At 37.9% G+C, this 8289-nt stretch overlaps 1 long non-coding RNA gene across 1 annotated transcript in view; it reads right to left on the bottom strand.

Annotated features, from left to right (window-relative positions):
- Nucleotides 1-208: 208 nt before the first annotated feature.
- LOC110302790 overlaps nt 209-8289 on the bottom strand; it is a 27069-nt gene continuing 18988 nt past the window's right edge. Inside the window, exon 5 of the long non-coding RNA XR_002378839.1 lies at nt 209-696. This is a non-coding gene — a long non-coding RNA (uncharacterized LOC110302790). The remainder of the gene's footprint in view (nt 697-8289) is intronic.

The following is an 8289-nucleotide window of genomic DNA, read 5'->3' as shown; positions in this document are numbered from 1 at the left end:
TCATTCCTGGGGACTATGCCTTGAGGAACCGTCTGTGTCCTCTGAATTTCTGAAGCATTGGACAGACTGCAGCTTGTAGATTGCCACCTGTTTCAGTGCGACTTGTAAGCTAAGGATGATTTTTATATGTCTGAATGTTTTTTTTAAAGTCAAGGAGGAATAATGTTTTATGACATGTGAATTCGCATGAAATTTAAATTTCATAGTTGATAAATAAAGTTTTATTGGAACGTGGCCATGCCCATTTGTTTGCATACTATCTCTGTCTGCCTTTTTTGCTCCTTTCGTGTTATAACTGGCAGAAAGCAGCCGTATGGCTCTTGCTGCCTGAAATAGTCGTCTGTGGCACTTTGCAGGAAAAAAGTTTGTCTGTCCTACCTTGGAGCACTGTTGTGGAATGGGAAGTCACATAAAGAACTTGGCAACAGGGATGCAGAGGACACATTGAGCGATCACCAACCATGAAAATCCATGTGTGGCTATATAGACAGAAGGATGTCTATAGGCCTAATACCAACGTACACGCACAACCCATCCATTAACCAGGATGTGTGTCCATGTTGCAGTGTGACCTGCAATCAGGCAGACTGTTATTCCCAAGAGTGACTTCAGCATCCATTCTTCAAGTGAAATTGTCCCATAGGAAATATTTCCTTATTGGATGTTGATATTATTCACTCCATGGTGGGGATCACTCTGTAAATAAATAGAAGCATTTCAGCAATTCTAATGATGAAAAAACATGCATTCTAAAAGCAAGCCTCCTGCTCAGACACTAGGCTACTGAAGTAACAAAGATGGATAGTCTTAATCTGCATTCCAAGATGGAACGGGAGTTCTTTCCCTTTGGTCTTCCCTAAGGAAGGCTCCCTTCACCATGCACTTCTTTTAATATCTACCTAGATGTGTGTTTTTAATTTTTCTGACAGTTTTATATTTTTAAAAATGTAGATAATTGCTACTAGCAATATTTTGTGTTACTATTGTGAAATGGCCTCCCATGAAACAGACACAAGGTTAGGCTCTGGATAAGCAACAAGAAATATATCAATGATGTGTTGCTTTGATTTTACGTTTTAACAAAAGGAAGCCAATGAAAATTACATAGAAATTAAATAGAGGATGAAACAGAAATTAAATACAGGATGTTTAGTTTTATGTGGTGAAGGAGGCAGAGGCATACTTGAGGAGCAGGAAGGGCTGCTCAAAGGGAGGCCTTCCTTTTGAGGCTGAGAGCGGAGCCACAGGGTGCAGCCAAGTGGGAAACTGAGAGAAGAAAGAAATGAAGTGAACCAGTGGCTTAAGCAAATGTCTTGTCTCCAGATGAGTGAGGAATCACGTGATCTGGCCAGTAAGAATCAACTTGTCAAGAAGCAAAACAAGGAGATACCTCAAAGGCACGCGTTCCTGGAATTCACTTACTTGGCTCTTACTTGATCCTTACTTGTTTGGAAACTGGGCGGTTCTGTTTTCAAGTTTCACTCACAAGACCGGGAGAGAGGCTGGACAGGCGCTGGGAAGACTTGTGGAATATCTACTGTACTATCAATGCTGGGGCTGCCGTTCACATTGAGTTAAAGAAAAGATGCCCAAGGAATCCTAGGCAATGGCTAAGAATGCAGCATGATGAAAATACCATCCGACTTTAACGGTTTAAGACAATGTATGTGAGGAGCAAGATGAGGTTTGGAAAGGAAATACTTCGTTTTCAAACAGAATTCATAAGAAAAAGTAATGAAGGAATGAAGTCTCTATGGGTTGAAAATTAAGGTTCTCATTTTAGGCTTTGGGGCAAACAGTTATAAAACCACATAGTGTCAAAGCAAAGATCAAAGCTAGGACACTCCCTGTAAAATCCAGCCTTAGGGACTTGATCATACCGTGTTGTGGCTTTGGAGAGAGGTAAGATGCTGTCTCCGAGACCCTCTCATCTAGATAAAAGGCCTTCCTGCTCAGTACAGATCTGAATGTAGAGTATGACAAAGACCAACATCGCAGATATGAGTGGCTAATGGGACCGACTAAAATAAGAATTTATGAGAGACTCAGAAAGCATTTAAGGTAATTGTAATTGTGGAAGCATCTAGCTTCAACTACTTTCAACAGAAATCCTTTACGTTTTTGAAAGAGATGCCTGGCTTTCCAAAGTTTATGAGCAGAAAGAGACTGTGAAACCATTCAGCTGTGAACACAGGCAGTAGCTAATAAGGAAGAAGACTTACCAAGAAATATGGAAAGCTGGTTTCATAAAAAGAACACCCCCCCCCAAAAGAAAGTCTGGAAATAGGTGTTCCGTTGGGTTTTATAGCTGTTCCCATCCCCCAATTGCCTATGGTATGGGTTGCAATTATAGTGGTGGCTGTTTTGTGGACAATAAAATAAGAGATGCTCAAAGAATTTTTTTTTCTTGCTTACAAGCCTTCAAATAAAGAGAAGCCATTCTCAGAACCGAGAGATTTTCTTCTGAGAGACCTCTTCTTATCTGTTCTGCCTTAAACAAATGTAAAAAAAATAATAATAATAAAATGAAGGTACGAACCTAACCTTTTAAGGGATACAAATTTTGGAGGTTTTAGGAAGGGGTAAGTTAATGTGCATATAGAACAACTGTCAAACATTCAGCTAGTGTTCAGCCAGATGAATTATAAAAAAGATGTTCCTTTATCTAAATATATGAATCAAGGTTTAAGAAAAAGAACATTTTAGAGGATCTTTAAGTCATGACTGCAAAACTAGTGGAAGTGACCAAGTCGCCACTCAAACTGATATTTATCAAATTGTTAAGTAAACTGTAACATAGTCATGTGAAAGATTATTCTTCAATAATGAAAATAAGGTATAAGGACATAGAAAGATATGAAAAACTGTAAGTACATATTCATTCTGGTTTGGTCTCTGAGTTGGGATAAATACATTGTCCAAACACAACGTGGAGCAGAAATTTTTTTTTTGTTTTTTTGTTTTGTTTGTTTGTTTGTTTGTTTGGCTTCATCATCAAAAAAAGCAAGCTGGATTTTAAGGCAGGAACACTGCTTAGGCATTGGTTCCCTCTGACTTGCTCACTTGCTGACTTGCTCCCTTGCCTAAGGATGGCAGCACTCACAGGGAAATGGTCCCTCATTTGTCAGGAACTGGAGAGATGGCTCAGCAATTAAGAGCACTGACTGCTCTTCCAGAGGTCCTGATTTCAATTCCCAGCAACCACATGCTGGCTCACGACCTTCTGTAATGGGATCTGACACCCTCTTCTGGTGTGTCTGAGGACAGCTATAGTGTACTCATATACATAAAATAAGTAAAATCTTTAAAAAGAATAGTGCCTCATTGACGAGATCACTGACTACTCTAATTTAGACAATTCTTCAGTAGAGGTGTCCTTTTTTTTCCCATGTGATTCTGGGTTATGTCATATGGCTGCATCATTGAGTGAAATGAGACACAAAAGGCCATATACATAGCAGTGTAATTGCTAGAATAGGATATGTTAAAACCAAGTTTGACTGTGAAGAAATTATCAATTTGTCTTCCACAGTGTACCACTTTCTATTTCCACCAATCATACTTCAGTTCTCCACCCTTACCAGTAATTGATGGCAACATTTTCTTTACTGTTTTTAATTCTTTGGGGGAGATTTTGTGGATGATTATATCAGCTGCGAGAAAAAAAATAAAGTTTTATATCTTCCTTCTATTAGCATACACTAAGTTTGTAAGATAATTGGTTTCATTACCATTTTATACATAGATTACTATGACATATATTTACTTCCATTAACCTCTCCTGTTTGTATTGACAGTCCTGATAACATATTTCCTATTCTCAAATAGTCCATTTTACTTCCATCAAATTCTAAAATCTAGATTCTACAAATGACAAAAAAAAAATACAGCATTTATTTTTTTCTCAGTCTGATGTATTTTATTTGAACTGATGTTTTCCAGTTTCACTCATTTCCTTGCCAATGACACAATTTCATTCTTTATGGCTGAATCTATCTGTATATTTTTTAATTAATTATTTTATTTATTTACATTCTAAGTTGTACCCCACTCCCAGTCCAGCCTCCCAAAGTTCTTTACCCATCCCTGTCCCCTTCACCTCTGAGAGGGTGCCCACCCTTACCAGGTATCCCCCTTCCCTGGGGTTCCAAGTCTCTACAGGATTAGGAACATCCTGTCTCGCTGAAGCCAGATAAGGCAGTCCTCTGCTACATATGTGCGGGGGTTCTCAGACCAGCCCATGTATGCTCTTTCTGTATATTTTAAATCTTTTTTCTTGCCTCATTATATACACTGGAACTTTTGCTATGATTGTGAATGAGTGGAAGAGACACATTCTTTTACTGGAGGAAAACATTTAGTATCTCACAGTCAAATATATCATAAAGTATATGCTTTATATTGGTGTTCTATATCAAGTTGAGGAAACTTCCCTCTCTGCCTAGCTGCTGAGTGAATCATAAATGGACATTAAATATTTTAAAGGGGTTTTTCTTAATGTAATGATAAGATGGTATGGAGGGTTTTTTTCTCTTTATCTCTCTTACGTGCTGAGTTCCTTTAACTGATTTTCAAACATTGAACCATCCTTAAATATATCATAAAATCCTTCCTGGCTGATTTAGATAATTGATTTTGCATATGTTTGAATTTGACTTGTTATATTTTATTAAGTGTTTTGTATCTGTGTTCATGAACAATATTAGTTATCATTGGGGATTTCCTCTACATTTCTTTTTTGTTTTTAAACTTTGTAGGGTTCAGTTTTTTGCTTCATATGTGAACTACTTATTTCTGTTATATAAAAACATTGCCGTTGCTTTTTGTCAGTAATTTAAATTATTGTAGCAATGTGTTTTCTTATGAGAATAGTCAGGAATAGCTGTGCTCAGGATCTGGTAACATCCAGGTGCTTTGGTTTTGAAATTTTTCTTGATTATTTGTTTACTGATTTCCCTTTATTTCTATTGTCTCTTCCTTCTATCTAAAATTGTTTTTAGTTGGTATTTGGACCTACTGGACCATACTGATGTTATTGCCTTTTCAAACCTTGTCTAATTTTCATTTCATTATTTCCTGTAATCTCCGAGCATGCCATAGCTTTATTATCTATCTCCTCTGATAAACATTTTATTTTCACTTTACTATTTCTAATCTTTAACAGCTTTATATGACTAAGCAGACATATCCTTTTTATACCTCTTGTCGGGTACTCTCACTGAGAATTATTATCTAAGGACATAAATTACAGCTTTAATTTTAGGTTTTATCTGCCCTTTTTATTTTCTTGTCTTGTGGGTTTCTTTTAAAGTTCTTCTCTTTGACTTTCAGGCGGTATTTTTTCATGAAAAGCAGCAGAGAAAGGCTTTCCTCAAGAGTCAATGATATTGATGGTCACTGATTTTCAAAGTGAAACGTTAAATGACGATCGAGGTTTCCAGCCAATAGACATCTCTCAACAATGATTGGAAGACCAAGTATCTCACATCCAAGATTCCTTTTTCCCTCCTTGAAGAAAGTCATCAATCCCTTGCCATTGTCAATCAGTATCAAGAAGCTAGTGCATCAGTACCAAGAAGCTAGTGCATCAGTACCAAGAAGCTAGTGCATCAGTACCAAGGAGCCAGTGCCTGAAAGGTTTGAATAGGGTAGTTTCACCTAATCCTCTGCGGTGGTTTGGATGGGAATGCCCCCCTTAGGCTTGCATTTGAATACTTGGTCCCAAGTTTGTGAAGTAGTTTGGAAAAGATTAGGAGATGTGGCCTTGATGAAGAAAGTGTGTCACTGGCAGACAGGTTTAAGATTCCAAAGACCTCCATCATTCTCTGTGTGATTGATTTCAGCCTCATGCTTGTGGATCAAGATGTGAGCTCTCAGCTGTTTCTGCCACCATGTCTTTGCTCCATCATCATGGACTCTAACCCTCTGAAACTGTAAGCCAATTAGTTGCTTTCTTTTGTAAGTTGTCTTGGCCATGTTCTTTTTTTTACAGCAATAGATACATAACCAAGATATCCTCTGTGTCCAGTTTGACACTCTTGTGCTCTCTACTCTGTCCTTGAACCCATAGCCTCTTATACTGATTTGAGAATATACCTGAAGTCTCCTGTTAGACTTACAATGGTTGGAACTGCTCGCTCAACTTTGGTACCAAATATCTTACCTGTGTCCAAAAGGAAACTACCACGTTTCTGACAGTAGATGCAACTCTTTCTCTGCTTAATGAGATAACTCTTTAAGAGAGGAGCATCTAGAGGTATGGAAAGAGATTCAACTACAATTCTTGCCTTTCTCTCCAGTCAGAAAATTTGGGGCTTTGTCATCTGTATTAAGAAATCAGTCTACTTCCCATTTACTACAAATGGAGGCCGTATGAATCTACTGGTATCTTCTCGTGTGAGTGTGTGTGTGTGTGTGTGTGTGTGTGTGTAATTCTTTTGTTCCTCTTTACTTTCTTTGAAAGTAAAAATGGAAGGCATGTATTAAATCAATTTTTTTATCAGAAAACCACTGAATCATTGCAAACATACAAAATAGAAATTTGAGGTGTTCTGCTGTCTTACTACAGACAGACAGAGGACATATTTGTTATTATTCCAGATATATAGTTAGTTTAAACAAGACCTATATTTAGTATAAAAATTCATGGGATTAAATACCAAAGACCTAAACTATGTAATTTGTGTGACTCTCACTCCCTAAAACTGCTATAATCACTATTGTAAATATTTTCTAGTTGATAACACTAAAAGTTGATATTTTTTCGGTAACATTATTTGAGACCTTGTTAAAATCCATGGTGGCCGAACTTAGAAATGCTGGCATTCACATATCAAGACCATACATTATCCTCAATCTGTGAATATTCATCCAAGCAGAAACATCAGTAATGCATCAAAGTATCTTTAGATCCTAGGTACTCAATTTTTAATTAATGTTTTAACAATGCTTAAACTTTCTTTCAATTATGTGTCGCCATTTCATGATGGAATTCCTCATTGAATACTGTAGCCATTTTCCAGTTACTGTCACTGAAAGCACTGTCAGGGATGTGCCCTATTCAGAAGAGAGACCTGTCAAGGACAATAAAGCCTGAGGTCTGCTTGCCATGATGAGAGGTCACCTAATGGAGTTTCTGTTTCATATACAGCATTGGCTTGGATTCTTCTGCAGGTAGGTCACTCAGACGTTACCTTTGATGCCTAGCCTCCAGAATGGTTCTTGTGCAACCTCAGCTGAGGCAGCTTGCAGACCGTATTCTGCAGCATTCCAATTGATAGGTTTCCTGTTGCCCAGCCCTTACATTTTCTGATCTCATCATTTTTTCCAAACTTGGCCTTCCCTCAGAACTGAGTTCCTTAAATTTTACTTTAGCTCATAGAGGATGACTATTGCTTGAAACATAATCGGTACATCAGGTACCTAAATGAAGGGATGCAATTGTGATAGTCTTGGAAGGAATTGACAATATGAGCTTGGTGACCCACTGAAAGCTGTCGAGTGCTCCCTTTGTGTATATTCTCTACCAGAGTGAGACCTTTTCTATACCATCTCCCTATGCTGCTCAACTTGCCAACACAACTCTGATTTGTATCCTAGGGACAAAAATGTACAAGATCCTGGCACTTTAGGTCTAGGGCGAATGCTTTGGCTGGCTATATGCTTTGAGGATTCCTTGTCAGTACCAATAAGAACAGACAACAGTAACAGGAGCTTACAAGATGCCGGTAATATGACCAGCAAAGTAAGGAAAAACATTCGTCTCAAATTGGGTCATCTGCTCTTGGGTAAGGGAAGCAGAAGGATCTCAGACTGAAGCTTTCACTTGATCAACCAAACCATGCAGTAATGCTGTAAAAGAATCTTCCTTGACAAATTCGGTGACATGATAGCTCACAAAGGAAATAAAGACTTAAAACTCCAAGTTTATCCTTGTCTCAAGCACCACAAGGAAAGAAGAGATTCATTGCCACAAGGCATTTCAATACACAACAATGTTTTTATTTATATTTGTTTGTGTTTGTGTGTGTGTGTTTGCATGTGTGCCTGCATGTGTGTTCATGTGCATGTTTGTAGATGATTCGTTCACATGCTTGTATGGCATACACCTTCCAGTTGAGGTTATCTCTCCAGCTTTTCATAGTTTACTAATTCTAATGCACAATACACTAAGAGAAGAGACACAGAGTTTATCTTCCTTTCCTTTCCTTTCCTTTCCTTTCCTTTCCTTTCCTTTCCTTTCCTTTCCTTTCCTTTCCTTTCCTTTCCTTTCCTTTCCTTTCCTTTCCT

The sequence above is a fragment of the Mus caroli genome, chromosome 10 (genome assembly GCF_900094665.2).
Source record: "Mus caroli chromosome 10, CAROLI_EIJ_v1.1, whole genome shotgun sequence".
NCBI lineage: Eukaryota > Metazoa > Chordata > Mammalia > Rodentia > Muridae > Mus > Mus caroli.
Note: the sequence above shows the minus strand (reverse complement) of the source record. Positions and strands in the feature narration are given on the sequence as shown.